At 46.4% G+C, this 17,528-nt stretch overlaps 1 long non-coding RNA gene across 2 annotated transcripts; it reads right to left on the minus strand.

Moving 5' to 3' along the window:
- Positions 1-4,265: 4,265 nt before the first annotated feature.
- Positions 4,266-5,670, minus strand: Gm34822. 2 transcript variants are annotated; one of them, XR_378446.2, is made up of 4 exons: positions 5,656-5,670; positions 5,298-5,436; positions 4,965-4,966; positions 4,266-4,361 (listed from the first exon to the last, which is right to left on the minus strand). It is a non-coding gene; the product is annotated as a predicted gene, 34822 (long non-coding RNA). The 2 variants fall into 2 exon arrangements; XR_869895.1 differs by lacking the exon at positions 4,965-4,966.
- Positions 5,671-17,528: the final 11,858 nt, after the last annotated feature.

Below are 17,528 nucleotides of genomic sequence, written 5' to 3' on the forward strand. Positions count from 1 at the left end.
TTACAGTGAAAACACAAAGATCGAGGTCTAAATAAACATGTATTGATCGAACTTCAGAAAAGTTACATTTTTATCAGATTTCCATGAGTATAGTGTGTTGAAGCCACCCAGTTTCTGGGGGTTCTCCCTCAGCCATTATCACGGGCTTGGGATGTAGCCTTTAGCCAGTGTTTTAGTGACTCTATAATTACATGTATCTGTTAAGTGCATTTACCATGGCTTGTGTATTTGGCGGTTACAAAGACTTGAGCAGAGATGGACATGGTGGTACAGGTCTGCAATCCCATATGGAGACAGGAATAAGTGACCACTGTGAGATGAAAACCAATGCAGGCTCAATTGCTAAAGAAGAAATAGGCTCACATACTCATCGTTTAGAGGTTTGTTTTTATTTTGTCCAACCCTGTTCAGAAATCCAGCCTTGCTACCAGTCACTGACTTCATCTGCCAAGTCCTTCATTCTGTGACTACACAGTTGTTACTCATCCCCTCCAGACAGGCATTTGGGGTGCTCCTAGTTTGTCATATCCACGAGTACTGTTGTAGTAACTGCCTTTGCACATGTTCCTGGGACCAGGTACAAGACTTTCTGGTCACGCTCCTGCAAGTGCAACAGCAGGAGGTCAGAGGGTTAGTTGCTCCTTCAACTGGACCCCATAGTGATAAATCGCTCTCTGAAGTGATTGCCCCCATTCCTATTCCCATTCCCGTTAGTAATGTACAATTAAACAATTACAGTTGGAATAACTTTCAGCCTGAAATAACTGTCAAGAGACATCCATGGATGTGTGGGTCTATCTCAAGTGTACTTGCAGTTAGCTGAGACCTGTGGCACAGGAATCCTGTCCACACTCATTGGCTAGCCACACTTGCTGGGGTCTTTGGTAGGAAGCAGATCACCTGCACCCCTCCTGATGCCTATCCCTATGACCTTTAGACCAGCACTCTCTCAGCTGTGCTCCCCAGAGCACCAGGTTTCAGTTGCCCTCTGGGTAGAAGGAACAGTTATAGCAACCACAGAGAAGAAGAGAGAATGAGGTAAGTTCAGAACTCTAGACCTTCTGTTCAATCCCAGCCCCAGCAACTGTGCAGTAGATTGCCTTCATGCCAAGAAAGATTTCACTAGGCAGAGGGAGATGAGATGCCTGGGTGTATGAATCCAGTGGTACATGACATACTTAGCATATGATAGACCCTGAATAGTCCCAGTCCATGACTTAGCACAGAGCCTGGAGAGGAGGGAATGGGGAAGGGAGAGGGTCAGTTTGGAGGTATATCTTAGTTAGGGTTTCTATTGCTCTTCAGAGACACCAATACTGCAGCAACTCTGATAAGGAAACCATTTCACAGGGGCTGGCTTACAGTTCAGAGGTTTAGTCCATCACTATCCTGGTGGGAAACACGGTGGTGTGCAGGCAGACATGGTGCTGGAGAAGGAGCTGAGAGCTCTTCATCCAGATCCATGGGCAGCAGAAAAAGAGCATGACACTGAGCCTGGGTTGAGCATCTGAATCTCAAAGCCCACCCCCAGGGACGTACTTCCTCCAATGAGGGCACACCTCCTAAGAGTGCCACTCCCTATGAGCCTATGGGGGCCATTTTCATTCAAACCATCGCAAAGGAGGCATGAAAGGTGAAAGAAGAGAGGAACTCTTCACTAAAAAGGAAACACATCAGGTTTTCCTTCTGTGTTGTGCTTCCTGTGAGTTTGGACACATGTGTAAGATGTTCCCACCACTGCCATGTCGTAGAAAGTAATTTCCAAAATCATCTCTGCTCTTTTCCTCCACATCTCTGTCCACCCAGGAACCTTCTCCACCATTAAGTAATATTTACCTCTCTAATGATTTTTTTTAATCCATGAACCCATAAAAGAATACCTTGGATATTCTTGAATGATTTCAAGCTTTGGCTATAATTTTAAAAACTGCTGCAAACCTGGGTGCAGGTTGTTGTGTGGATCTAACTTTGAGTACATGTTTGTGAGAAGCAGGTGTGAATCACGCTGGCCCTAGCTTTCCAAGAAACTGCTCAACTGTCTTCCAAAGTGGCTATGAGCTTTTGTAGTCCCACCAGAGATGGACAAGAGCTCATGGTGATTTGTAAACTCTTTCAGCATCTATTGTTGTCAAGGTTTTAGGTTTCAGCCATTCTGATATAGGCGGAGGATGCTGTTTCATGTCCATGTTGATGTGTGGCCCCTAATGGTGTATGGTGTTAAACAGTTCATTATATATTTATTTTCTTTTTTCATGTGATTTTTCCTAGGGACATGTGACCAAACATCTATTCGTTTCATATGTGGTGGTTTAAGTGAGAAGTCTCCATAGACTCTTATGTTTGAATAATTGGCCCCCAGTTAGTGGAACTGTTTGGGGGTATCAGGAGGTATGTCCTGTAAGTGTCACAGCTCTGAGGGAAAAGGTTTCCCCAACAGAAGTGTTGCAAATGTGAAGGGAAAGCTATCCTGGCAGACAGGAGCCAGGGAATACCACAAAGTTACACCACACAACAAACCTCACACAAGAGATTTACTGAGAAAGATACAAGAAGGTGGCTGCCTCTGCTCAGGCAAGAAGCAACAGGGAACTGAGCAGGGAGCAGGCTTATATATGGCTTCTTAGGGGCAGAGCTTTCCAGGGTGGGCAGCTTGGCAGAATTTCAGGTCCTAAGGGTGGGACGAGCCTTTTGAGCTTAGGGATTAGTAGAATTTTGAGCTGGGATTGGTGGGGTTTGGTGGGTTTTCAAACCCAGAAGTGAGCTCAAACCTTTTACTCTACATGGCCTTGTTGGAGGAAGCATGTCACTGGGGGTGGGCTTTGAGGCATCCAAAGCACCTGTGCCACCCCCAGCACACCCTCTGCCTTATTCTCATAGTTTCTTAAGATCTGAGCTCTCAGATGTCCTTGCTTGCTGTCATGTGTTTGCTCCACCATCATGGACTGTAACCCTCTGATAGCTCAATTAAGCTTTTATAAGCCTTGGTCTTGGTGTTCTATCACAGCAAAAGAAAGTAACTAATACAGACACCTCTAATGATACACTGAAGGAGGGACTCCACCAAAGTTCAAGGTGCTGAACCAGGGAGTTGTTGGGCTTCCTTATAGATATGGGGAAGTTGCTAAGAGCAGTACAGGTGGCCTCAAAGTAGCTTCATCGTTGCAGAATCCCACCCCACCACTAACAATGAAGTCATGGAAGTGACAGCCACAGAGTCCTCGCACAACCAGCAGGCAGCTCAGTGGTTAGAGTCCCTCCTCTCCTGGGCTTGTTGCTGCTTGCATGTCTTTATGGAGAAGCCATGATCTTGTACCTTTCATGACACTTGTAAGTTTCATTGACGTCCTCAGTCTTATGGGCCTTCCTTCTCCCTCCAGGAGGAAGTGTTCCAATTCAGAAGAAATCACTATATAACACATCTGTGGCTCTGAGGGTGAAATTGTTGCTCAGTCCCTCCCTCCCTCCCCCTCCCTCCCTCCCTCCCTCCCTCCCTTCCCTCCTTCTTTCTTTACTTTCTTCTTGCTTATTCTGAAATGAGGCCCAAGACTTCACTGATGTAAAGTCAAGTGCTCTCTGTACCACTCATTTTCACCCCTGCACAGGTTCTCTGCTTTCTTGTTAAGTTTTATGAGTTTCTACTACATTGTTTTGATGGCACATCTTTTCTTCCAGCCAAGTGTATACATTTTAAAAAGCATCACTAAAGTATAAAGATCTAGTATACTGGGACAGAAATTGCAAAGGCGGCGAATATATTTTTAAAAACTAAGAAATTTCAAACTCAAACCTCTCCCTACACCCTTCCACTTTTCCCTCTCTCCTCTCTTTCATGTACACAAATACATATCTGATAGATACAGAACAAATCTAGTTTCATCTCTCAGGCATGCTCTTGTTCCCACAGGTAACATAGCAGAGCCCAGTTTACACAGCACAGGTTGATTATTATTCAAACAGCTTGCACATCTGGGGAGCTCATTATTCCAAGTCGGTGAGAAAAGCATATATACCCAGGCACACATGCATGAATGCATATCTTCACATAGGCACACATTCACAGGCTCATATGTGCCCAGGCACAGAGGCACACATACTGAGAACTTAAGTTTGAAGTGCAAGGAACAGTCGGTAGGAAGGGAACACATTTGCTTCTTTCTAAAATGCCTTTAGGTTAATGAAATTCTCAATCATGCAGAAAGGCCCTTGTCAAGTTGCTAAGCTCCTGGGTTTTCTCTCCATCTTCATCTTACCCATTCAGAGGCAGGAAAGGTGCTCAGACTCTCTCTTGAGTTATTGGGGAGTAAGAAGAAGCCAGAGGGAAGGGAGCCACTTATAACGGATGACGAACCCCACCACAAGGACTGAAAGCAAGAAGGACATTAGAGTGTGAGGTAAGAAACTTGATGACATTTAACTTGTTGATTAAAGTCAGGACATCTAGGTGTGGTGGCTCAAGCCTTTAGTCCCATGTTTTGACAGAGGGCAGTGGAACAGAGGTTTACTGTGGGCTCAAGTTATCCTGGACTGCAAAGCAAAACTCTCTCAAAAACATGTAAGTCATGGGTTATTAAATGAAAGTCTCTGTGCCAGGCATGAGAGACCTTCCTGTGAGTTAGATGTCAAGGTCTCAGAGGCCCTCCACTCAGAACAACACAGACTATCTCTATTGCTTTGGTTTGCCCTCCACTCAGAACAGCACAGACTCTATCTACTGCTCTGGTTTGCCATAAAAACTAGCTGATAAGATCCTATTGCTAATTATAACACACTTTGGTTGTGAGACAGAGAAAACAAACTGGAACTGACCTGAAAAATTCCTCCCTGTTGGCTAGCTTTCATCGATCAAGAAGTTGCTAAGTAAAATGCTGGAGGTGGAGGAGGAAGTCATCAATGGTATTATCTGGGCAGCCTACAGTTTCAAGAAGTACCCAGGCAATAGTGCCACAGTTATAGGGGAAGTCAACCACTTTATGATTGGATCTGTGTACTAGTCCACAAGAGGGAACTCCTAACCGGCATCGTTACCCTGGTCAAAAGCCAATGGTTTGGGCCCTAGTAGTGAACCAATTGTTCCTGCTCTGCTAAGTGGGCATGTTGATAAACCATCTCCTAAATACGTACGTTTATAGCCAAAAATTGCCACTCTTCTCAGCTTTGCAGAGAAGCTTCTCCGTGCAGTGGTCAACAGGTAATGCAGAGACTCATTACCGGTTAAAGTGCTGAGATTACGTGACTGTTAAGCTCAAGCCTAAACTAGACATCTATATGAAGCCCCCCATACATACATACATACATACCCATGGCTCTGGGAACATTGCGGAAGAGGGATCAAAAAGAATGTAAGAGATGGAGAATGAGAAGTGCTGTGGAATGCTGTCTTCAGGACATGGTCACTCCACTCATAAACACACACAGCTGTGGTCCCTTGCACAAGACCTGCAGAAGATCAAGTAGACAAGATCAGTTAGCGTCCCAACGGGCAACACTAACTAGACTCTGCTGGTTACACAGAAACAAACAGGAGAGGACATGAAGGTGGGAATAGATTTGATTAAGGTACACTCTAGTACATATATGAAACTGGCAAACAAATAAATAAAAGGCATCCCAAAAATTAATACAAATTACTTAGAAAAAAATGAAAACAGATACCACCCTTCACTGTGTTCGTAGAGTAGCTATTTAGGTGTTAGGGGATCAGGTCACTTGAGGTCACTATAGCTGCTTGTCGCAGCACTGTGAGGCAAGCAGCTAGTGAGCTACTGAAGGACAAGTAGTCACCCAATGAGGGAGTGTGGGCTTAGAAAGCTTATGCTCTTATGCTCTTGTGAGTACAACTCAGCTATCCTTATGTGCCTATAGGGCATGTGTGCAAAAGCTGTATCATTCTGGTCACTTCCCATCACCTAAGGAGTGTGGCCTGCCCACACCTGGACCTTAGACTGCTGGCCTCCAGAACGACAGAGCAGGACACAGTCTAGGTCAGCAGCTTTGTTACAGAGACGCTGGCTACTGATACAGCAGACAAATGGCCTGTGCTAAGTCAAGGGGAAGTGCTGCCTGTGCCATCTGGGACTTTGTCACCAGTCAAAACCAGTGGTATTTTCTTATCATTCTCCATGTGTTACAGATACTTCAAAATAGCGTTGGCACTCGTCAGAACCTGGGAATCACAGCTGTGATAACCCTACTGTGAAATCATGACTTTGCACGCATCAGTCGAGAGCACTCGGTATCAGATAGCAAGGCTTTAAAGAGCGTGAGAAGCACATAACACTTACATCACAGGTCTTCTCCGCCACCTTACGTACTTTATGTTATACATTTCAGAATACCCAATGGGGTTCTATAGCAGAGGTGGCTCCGTGGTTAGGAACACATACTCCTCTTTGAGACAACCTGGTGGAGTTCCTGTCACACTTGTCAAGTGGATCACACTAATCTGTAACTCTAGATCCAGGAAGATCTGCCCTGTTCTGGCCTCTGAGAGCAACCGTGTGTGTGTGTGTGTGTGTGTGTGTGTGTACTTACAAATAAATTGTTTTAAGGGTACACCCCCAATCCTCACATCCCTTTCCATCCAGGAGAGATTCAGAATGGAGGGGGATGTCTGAAAGTGATTGGGTTTCCAGTTAGAAATTATTGTGGGATTTAAAGTGATATACAAATTTATGATTACATTCTGAGTGTAGATATAGGTCTCCTCTAACCACCATACTCACACTAAAATACAAGGACTAATAGCGGGGGGCTTTGTTTATTTCTATGATCCCAGGGAAAGGCTTTGCCATGTGTAGCAATACATCATTGGTGTTTGATAAATGTTTATAAAACAGTGAATGAACGAGCAAAGACACATCCAAATGAGGCCACCAAGGAAGTGGGAACAGGCGCAGTGATCAGACCTGTCCTTGGCAGCTGCTATAGCCAGCTCCCAAGGAGAAGAGCAGGAAAGAGTCAGACCTCCTCAGGCTTTGTGCTGGGAGCTCACCTCTGACAGGCCCAGGGGAAGACACACAGGCTGCTCCAGGCAATGCCTGTCAGCAGAGAGCTTTCTACATTTCAGTAGAGAAACGAGCTGAGAAAGCAATTTTCCCACAAAGCCGGCCCCCAGCATGTTGTAGGGACAGAGTGGAGCACACACACACACACACACACACACACACACACGTCCTCCTTCTAGCAGGCACTCCACAGGCTGCAGGATGCTTGGGACCACACTGGGGAAACATCCATGCTTCTCCTTGTTCTCCAGGTCCCTCTCACACACTGACTGTCTCACCTTGTCTTAGGGCCCTGGGGACATCAGGCGCCCAAGTATCTCTCACACACAGACACTGTCTCACCAAGTCCTTGGGACTCTGGAGACATTACAGATGATGCTCAGGCAGATGACTCAGTGAGTCATCTGCTCCTTGACTGACGAATCCTTCCCCACTGATGCTTGTCTACCTCTCTCTAACTTGCTGCTCCTGACACATGGAGGTCTCCAGAGCAGTGGCTGAGACTGGCACAGGGCATACTCCAAACCACAAGAGGCTCAGCAGGGAGATCCATATGCACAGGATTGGGGGGAAGTCTGGAAAATGTGAAGAGTGGGGCCCAGCTGCAGGGGAGGCAGGAAGAGCCCTGTTTAATACTCCCAGCACTGCTGAAGCTAAACCACAGATTCGCAAGAGTATGGTACAGGTAGGGGCAGAGCACACAGATATGACCCAGTCACAGATGTAGTTACTGTCTCCCCAAAGTACAAGAAGATCCTGTTCCCACTTGGCAGCATCCTGGAAGGAATTACCTTACCCCCTTCTGCACCCCCCACACTTCATGTGCACATGCACAACAGACAGACACTCATACACATGTACAAACATACAGACACACAAAGACAGATAGAATTACAGACATACACAGAAAGATACACAGACACACACATACAGAGAGACAGACACCAATACACCCAATAGACACACGGACATAGAATGCAAAAACACACAGAACCATTATTTATGAATGCTCTAGGAAGCCAGTAGCCAGAGTACAGTGAGATCATCCAGGAAGCCAGGAGAAATGAGGTGCAGCTGACCCTGCCATTCCCTGGGTCATCTCTTCCCATCAGTGGTTGCCATAGCAAACGTCTGCAAAGTGGTGAAGAGAGACCAACCCAGAGGAAGACCGGCCCTTCTCTGTAGCATCATCAGAGCCCAGATAAAGAATGGCCAGACATGGCTGTTGCAACCAGATGGCCACAGCTTATTCAATCAGGCGCACCCAGACTGGGGGTCAGCCTCAGTGCCAATTGCCATAGTGTTGGGGTTTTATAGGAGGTTGTTTATAAGCACCGCCCAAATAGTACTGCTGAGCACTGACAGTAGGGGAGTGGCCCTGTCAAAATGTGCATGTTGCAGCCATATCCCAGGATCTCAGATTCTGACTATCTGAGATCCGTCTTTGAAGGGGACAGTAGTTCAAACAGGAGTGAGTTTCAATTTCTTCCCAGAAGAAGAAATTTTAAAACAGATTCACAGTGACCATGTGGAGACAGAGAGAAGACACCAGCTAGAAGCCAAAGACAGAAGGAAGCAATCCAGTTGATGCTTTGATCTCAGCCTTCCAGTTTCCAGGGTGAGACAGTACATTGCTGTAGGACCCATCTGGTGTGGGTACTTTCTCTGACTCCCATGGGCACCCCACACAACATAACACAACACAACACACAGAGAGTTGTCTTCCATGGCAGTTGATCTTCACGGTCAACACTAGAAAGCACACCTCGGGGTATATCCAAGCAAGTGTGTTCTGAGATGTTTACCTGAGGAGGAAAGGGCCACGTGCGGCAGCATCCCATAGGAAGAACATCAGAGTTCATCTCCCTGCTCGGTGACTCTGGATGCTGTGTGTCCAGCTGCCCTAAGGCCCTGCTGCCAAGACTCCCTGCCACGAGGCACTGTACTCTTGAACTGTGAGCCAATATACACCTTTCCTCTCTTAGTCTGCTTCTTGTCTGGTATTTTTGTCACAGCAACAAGAAAGTTACTAATCCATGCTCCAACCAGAAAGTGATCTGGGTGCAAAGAGCTCCTTCCCCTTGGAAAGAGGTCTCACTAACTTCGCCATCCCTAAATCCGAGTGTCTGAGGACAGAGCTCCAGTTTCTCTGCCTGAAGTTTCACTTTGAAATTCAGCAAGAATACAAAATTAAAACTGTCTTTCCTTAGGTGCTCATGGCCATCCATAATGCCGTCCTCTAGGACACCCTACAAAATAGACTTGGATGCTACAGATGAAGGGCAGGTCTAGTGAAAAAGGCAAGGGCAAAAGCCACCCTTGGAACTTAGGTGCCATGCAGGGTTTAACCTTAGGCCTACACTCTTAGAAACTGGAGAGCTGTGGCCTCTCTCTCTCTCTCTCTCTCTCTCTCTCTCTCTCTCTCTCTCTCTCTCTCTCTCTCTCTCTCTCTCTCTCTCTTTCTCTCTGACATTCTCATGTGTGTGTTCCAGAAAAGATACCTTTAAAAGCTGCACTCTGACCCCAAATCAACCATCAAAGACTAAAGACATTGTTCTCCAACTGTAGCTGCAGGGCCCACTCTGTGTTTGCATCAATCTTTGATATATAAAGGTAGGTGTGAGTGTGGTTATATGTGTGTGTGTGTGTGTGTGTGTGTGTGTGTATGCTGTGTATGTAGTATACGTGGTGTGATATATTGCCAGTCCTTGCATGGCTCCAAGGACAGACCTAACTGGGGAAACAAAGAAATAAAGAGATGATAAATACACACAGACAGACAGACAGACAGACAGACAGATACACAGAAGTAGCTGGGCTCTGGAGTCAGGTGGTGAAGGTCCTTGGATGGAGAAACTGCTACACCCCATGAGCTCAGTACTTTTATTACATAGAGTTGAACAGAGAGTTGGGGTTACTACATTCAGCAGAACAAGGCAATTACATACTGATGAAGAAGGAGTGGGGAGGTTATGGTGTGTGCCAGATCAAGAAAGAGGTTCAGCTAATCTCAGTGGGAGCAGCCTCTGTAGGAGTCTTCAGACTGTCAACATCATGGAGGAGTGAGCTGTGGTGAGCATTTTCTGTACACACTATCAACATTTGCTCTTAGATGCAAGGAAGTCTTTGCTAATTTCCCACAGGTCTGAGGCTTTGGAGTCCCTGACAAGGCTATGCCCATATCAATAGCACACATTCACTCAGGGACTCAGTCGGGGGGGGGGGGTTTCTTTACTTTCGCCATGTGTGGTATGGTATGTGTGTGTGTGTACCTGCTGGAGTAGATGCTCCCCTAAGTCCCCCTCTAGCTAGTGAGGTTCTCAGCCTTGGCTCCAGCTTCTTCTCCTCCATATCACTTGAGAGAAGGATATCTGGGTCATGTCTGATTTCATTGCTGGTGACTCAACAACCCTCCAGCGCCTTGGCATTGCTGTCAGCGTGTCTAACTCTGAGTGAGACTGAGTGTGCTCAGACACCTGCTCCATGGAGCCTCTCTGACTCTCTCACACACCACACACCACCCCAACTCTCCCTCTGCAACTGTCTCCTCCTTACGTCTCACTTGGCACATCACCACCATGGCTCATCCTCAGCTTAGGCAATAGATCCAGTAAACCCTCCCAAGCCCACAGATAAGCGTTGTGTTCCTTCATGCCCTGCCCGCCTCTCCCCACCCCCCAACATGTCATGTCCTCATCTTTCAAGCTTGATAACAGAATGTGCGTTCTTCTCCATAGCCACAGAATTTCTGGCTATACTACTGTGAACAGCCACCTCTCCATGGTACTTCACTACCAGGGTGGTTGCATCAGCCACCACCGCAGCTGCTGTCCCAGCAGAAGTGGAAGCTGAAAGGGCATGCTGGTTCCTTTTGTAGAATTGTACACACCACTTCCTGCACATACTAGACATGGACACATATACCCATCAGCCCAGGCATGGACACATCCCACACTTTGCTTCAAGGACAGCTGAGAAGCACTATCTCCAATCTACACACTATGTTCTCCACTTTACATGGAAAGATAATTTTACTGTGTGAGACAAAAGGAACTGGGTGAAGAGGGAAAACTAGTAGTCCCTTATTTAGCATCCTCAGGTATCCATGGCAACCTTTCCTCTGACCCAACCTGTACTCTGTTTCATGTTTCACAGGAGTCTTTGGCATTCAATGTAGCAGCAAGAGGGAACCGCACTCCATTCCCCAGCTTCTATGCCCCATTGGGTTATGGCAGGAGCTATCAGATAGCAATGCTGTCCATCTTTCTTCCAAGCCTCGCTGTCCTTCTGTACCTTCCCCTCTCCCTACTTTCTCTGACCTCTCATAACTTGCAATAAGAGATGCATCAGGACTAATAAAAATATTTTCAACCCCGATCCAGCAGGCCTGAGTTTGACTCTCTTACCAGCCATGTGGCTATAAAGAATTTCCCCAGCCTGCCTCTTTGTTTTCTCCTCTGCGGAACTGGGATGATCAGATGCAATGAGATTGTCCTATGGACTAATGGCTGCATTGGAAGAGCTTTGTAAACTGCAAGCACTGCAAGCTCCTGGCATCCCTTCATGGCTGAGACCACACCACTGCCTTCCGCACAGATAGTCAGTAAGAGGAGTTTATTAAAAAGGCCTTCGTTACAGAGCTAAGCCATATGCTCTTCAGGGAATCAATATGTTAAGCCACCCCTGCATAACCAGACAGGCTATAAATAAAATCAGATTCAAGGACTGTCCGGGATATAAGGGACCTCTGTGCACCCTGATTTGTCATGCTCCCGTGTGTCACTGTTATCATTGCTGCTAATAACAGCAGCCGAACCTGTCATTTATCAAATGGCCCCTCCACTCCAGACACTCTGCTTTCTATCCCCATGATGCTCCAGGAGGCAAGCTCTCCCCGGCTCCTCTCGCAGATGTGATACCGAGCTCAGGGGACATGAGCGATGTTCCGAACGCCACCGGAGCCAGCCTGGCATTCAGATTCACCTCCAAAACTCTTATTTGTTCATTTGTATTTTTTAACAAATATTTTTATGTGAAAAATAAGCTCCCTCAAACCATAAAAGTCAAAACCATCCCCTGATGACACCCCATCCTGCTTTTGAAGTCTAATGAAACCTGAGCAAAAACTACCGGAGTCCTTCCGACCCCTCCAGGGATAAGCACGGTTAGTTTTTCCTGCTCACGTGCTTTAATAGTCCTTAAATTGTCTTTCTAGTTCTCCCAAACAAGTCGTTTCAAACAGGAGGAGCTAAAACCACCATGCTTACGCCTACTGTAAAACAACTTCCCCTCTAAGGACTCAGGCTTCTGTGATGTCCGCTTTCATTCCTTTGTTCCTCCCTTCATTCAGTCATGTGATGCCAGCTTTCATTCATTTGTTCCTCCCTTCATTCATTCATGACCCAGTCAAGAAAGAATCAGTTGCCTCATACTCCCCAGGAATGAGTTAGATGCTGTAGGCTAGAAGTGGCTGCTTGCGCCTCTGTTTCTCTCAAAGGCCTGGACTATGGCTGGTTCTTAGGAAAGGAAGTGGGAGCTGGCGGGGAGGCAGAGATAAAGAGTGGTCCTGAGAGGTCTGCAGAGCATCTCCAGCAGCATGGCAGCTTGTTTGCTTGTTTACTGGTTTTGAGAGAGTCTCTCTCAGGTTAGCCTTGAACTTGCTATGTAGCCCAAGCTGACTTCAAACTGGGAATTCCCCTGCCTCAGCCTTCCAAGTGCTAGGATGGCAGCTATATGCCCACCATGCCCAATAAATGGTTGCATTTTTCCCACAAAAGAAAAATGTGGTCTCCATGATACAACCCCTACCTATTACTCAGGCACGATTCCTAGAAAATGGGGCTGAATAAGCTCCCTAGGAAGTTGTGCTGATCAGATGCTCAAAGAGCAAACTAACTTTCTTTGTGCTATTTACTGACACACACACACACACACACACACACCCCATTCTCCTTGGCTGAAGAAAGCTTCATCACCCACCTGGCCCGCTGACCAGTCAAGCCCTCATACCAGCAACGGCAGAATAGCTCATTAAGGACCAGGTTTGCACGTGAGTGCACCACACTGAGAATCACAGTGCATTTTTAGAAAATAAACTCAAATTAGCAATTGTGCTTGCTTGTCTCCTTTCCCGGCTGAACATTTCCACTCATGTTGCTAACACTTCTACTGCCACAGCCATCCATGGGGACAGAGATTCTGTACCTAGGGACTCTGGGGAAACAGGAGGGACTCTTCACACGTGTCCTACAACAGACTTGACACCCTGTAAACTGGTCTCTATGTCAAGCACTCTGGTCACCCCGGTGTGCCAAGCATCAGGTGCCTCCCATGACATTCTTATAAGATGTCAAAAGTCAGTCCCATCTTACAGGTGGGGAAGCTGAGACTTGGGCTAAGGAGTTTTCTCTGCAAAGAGCATGCCTGTATTGATCGCTTCTCTTTGCGCTGGGACAAAAATAGCTTTACGGAAGCAGCTTAATTAAGCAGGGAAGCTTAATTATTTGGGATCCCTGTTTCAGAAAGGTTTCAATCCATTACACCAGGGCTGGTGGGAGCAGCTCTCTCTGTCGACATATGCAGCGGGCTGTTTCTATCAGGCTGACACCATAGCCAAACCAGCAGTGAATATAACCTTCAAAGGCGAAAATCTCATGGTGATTTTTTTCTGCCAGCCAGACCTACTGCCTAAAGGTTCCATAGCCTTCAAAATAGTATAGCCCACATCAAAACACCAGCCTGTGTGTGTGTGGCAGGGGTGGGGGGAGGGCGGGATACATCACATTCAAACCACAACCATCACCCACGACTCATCAGTTGCTAAAGGCTTAAGCCAGAACCCAGGGGTATTATTCTAAATTCCCATTTGATTAATTATTAATTCTTTAGGTTTAAAGTCTCCGTGATTCCCTCCACCCAGCAGCCACTGTGGGAAGTGTTACACCGTGTTCAGTAAGCCTTGACTGATCTTCTGGCATGAGCCAGCTCCATTCATTCCAAGGACTTGGGACACTAGGAAATAACCTAACAAAGGTCCCAGCCTTGCGGAGAGTTGTCCTAGCAATCTGTCATGCCGTCATCCTTCACATTCTCCTGCCTCTCTCCTCCCACACAACCCATTCTCCACAATATGGTGCATTTTGTAAAAATGCATTCTGACTAATACATTAAAACATGATGTACATTAATGATCATGCAGTTCTGTGTATACATTGCATAGGTTCAAACCAGGATTAAAAAAAAAAACCTGTATCTTCAAACATACATCACTTCCTTATGACAGAAACCATGCAATATCCATTCTCCTTATTTCTTGAGCTATGCCATATGTTATGACATTTTATAGACAACCTGTAGGCAATTCCTGGAAACTTGATTGTATGATTTGTGGCTCCTGCTACCTCGAGGACTGCAGTCTATTCTCTGTAACTGAAAGCACGCATCCATTCGCACCCTGGCCCTTGCTCCCCGTTTCTCCTCTCACTGTTTCCCTTCCTGTTCTTCCCCATTGGACTTTTCTTAGGTTGTTTCTTTGTTTACTTCTAACCTCTTAGTTTCTATTAGGGAGTGTCTTCCTACCCTGCATGTGTCCTTATATTTCCTGCATGAGTTTTCTTTCTGCATGAGCCTGGGGATGTAGCTTACTAGAAGAGTATTTGCTCAATTTATCCAAGATCCAGGGCTCAAATCCTAGCAGTGGAAAAGGATAGGTAGTTGCAGTTTCTGCATAGCTTCTACCAGGTCAGCTTTCGTGACCTCTGCCTTCCCAGACCACACTCAGGCCCTCTACTGTAGGATCTGTTAACATTAGCTCTTTCCTGCCCTCACGTGAGTTCTGCTCAAAGTGCTCAAAGCCCACAGGTTGCACTCTTAGAAAGCAGAGCTCGAATCTGTCTTATCAGCACCACGGTCATCTCTTAGGACTTGTTTGTGGCAATGAAGAAATGAGAGAATGCTAAGGAAGTATTGTACTCATAACTAGGAAGTGGCAGGAACAGGATTTGAACTTCAAAGCCCACATTCAATACCATCCATGTTCTTCTATGAGGAATGTTAAAACACAGGTTAAGTGAGTTTGGGACAGGGAAATGCAGCTGTTTGTCATAGCTCCCTCTGGCCAAAAATGAAAGCATAAGCTGAGCAGACAAGGAAGACAATGGGAGATGAGAGGCAGCATAAGTTTGTCATCTTAGGTCACGGGGTTAATCAGTGTTAGCCGTGGTCATTAGCAGAATGGCTTTTGAAACAATAGATCCACTTGCAGAGAATAAGAGACTGCGGGGTGTTCCCTAAATGGAGCACATGTATCAACCACTTCCTAAATGGAGCACATGTATCAACCACTTCCTAAATGGAGCACCACTTCCGCTAAGGCTCAAGGATCACCAAAGAAGAGTCAGAAAGACTGTAAGAGCCAGAGGTGCTGGGGACTGCTGTTAGCAGTGTTTTCTGGACATGACAGTGACATTGCGCTCATGAACTCACAGCTGGGACCAACACAGATGGAGCTAGCCTAAATCCCAGCAAAGATTGAGAAGGGCCCAAAAAGACCCACCCTCTCTCTGAGAAGCCATTGGCAGGTGATGGAAGAGGATAAGTCAGATCAGTTGGGCTTTTGGTTGGTTGGTTGGTTGGTTGGTTGGTTAGGTAGTTGGTTGGTTGGTTAGTTGGTTGGTTGGGTGGGTGGTTGGTTAGGTAGTTGGTTGGTTGGTTAGTTGGTTGGTCAGTTAGGTTGTTGGTTGGTTGGTTGGTTGGTTGGTTGGTTGGTTTCTAGATGCATCCCCTGATAGGCTGCCCATGTTCCAGGGGTTTTCCCTATACCCATGCACACAACAGCACCAAGTGGACCCAGTGAATTTAAAACAGAGTGCATGAAGTTGAGCAGGAAAAGTAGTCAGAAGCACAGGAGGGAGGGGCAAGTAGATTCAGCCATGATATATTACATTCACGTATGACGTTCTCAATGCTTTTTAAAAACAAATCATGATATATTCAAATGAAGATATATTTTAGATGTTGCTTTGTCTTTTAGTCCAACTAGAATGATTAAAGTTAAGGGTCTGGGCAAAGGGAACATTCTCCCCTCAAATTATACATAGTGAGGGGCAAATTTGGCCAGGAACTAGGGTTTATTACATCATTTTCCCAGTTGGTTCCATGAGCCTCCCATCAACTAAAAAATGAGGCATGCTTAGTCATTGCTGAGTCATTCAACAACAACCCCTGGCAAAATAACATCCTAAACCCACTATTGCCCACCAGAGCTGTGGGTGTGGAGGAACGGCACTTACTTCTAGGTCAAATTTTTCTTTCCAGTGAGGAAAGATGAGTACTTTGATTCAGAGCCTTCTATGTAACCTAGGCTGTGCCCAAACTCACCATCCTCCTGCCACAAGCCCCCCAGTGCTGGGATTACAGGAGTGTACCATGGCCTGGCTCCACACGGGCTTGCATTGTAGTCACCTTCCAGCAGGACAGAGGAGGAAGCAGAGACAGGAAACCTAAAGGACTCTCAGCGCTAGTCCCCACACGTGCACAGGGAGGAAACGCTTGCAGAGGCTGAGTCGGCTCCTTCGGCTCACTGTGTGCCAGGCATGCTAAGCATGCCGCTTGCCTTGTCCGGTTAGAGTCTGGAATAACCCCATGAGGCTCCTATTTGTGAATGCATGGTGTTAAATGGGTCTTGAGTCTAACTTCAAGGGCTGGGTCCCCAAACAATGAGCTCTGTTGACTCTTGGCCTTTCAATTTCTCAAGACCTAGATGACCACTAATTGAATACTTTTAAACATCTAAAACCCACTTTCGATTAGGGAGGCAATCCCCAGTCAAAATAAGAATGGCCTCTAATGTCCTTCCAAGAACTCTACACCTGAAGAGAGCCAAGAGTTATTAGCTACATACCTGGCCTTAAATATTAATTATATGCATTCTAGAAAGTTCTAACCCACTGAGACCCACAAAAGCAACTACTGAGGATAAACCACATGTTAAACACCATGCTTTCCACATAGCCTCAGGCTATAGCAGAACCCAAATGACATCACCTCCAGCTTCCTCTCTGCTGAGCCTCCTTTTAGAGAAGTTATTAGGTGCAAGGTTCAAAGTAAGACATACGGTGAAGGATGATCACCCAAGCTCGGAGGTGTTTTCACCAAGGCTTCCTGCCTTGGACAAAGTCAGGGCTCCTAGTAGCCACAGCACAGCCACCCCTACAGTGGTGCCACCCCTGAGGTACTATGACTACAAGGCCAGGGGTCCTGTCTTTGCCTCAGTTTAGCCAGTGGGACCTACACCCTGCAGTGATTCCAAGGTAAGATCAAGCAGACTCAAGTCTCATTAGAGATTTGCACCATGAAAGTCAAGGCGCTTCCCTCTGCCATGACTGGTTAGTGTGTGTCATCCTTGGGAAGAACAGAAGGAGATGTGTTTTGTTGTTTGTAGCCTCCCAGCTGCAGAAAGACGCATCTCTGACAAGAGGAAGGATGTTCTCTCTCCTTCTGCAGGCTGAGACCAGTCCCTTGCAT

This window comes from Mus musculus, chromosome 7 (genome assembly GCF_000001635.26).
Source record: "Mus musculus strain C57BL/6J chromosome 7, GRCm38.p6 C57BL/6J".
NCBI lineage: Eukaryota > Metazoa > Chordata > Mammalia > Rodentia > Muridae > Mus > Mus musculus.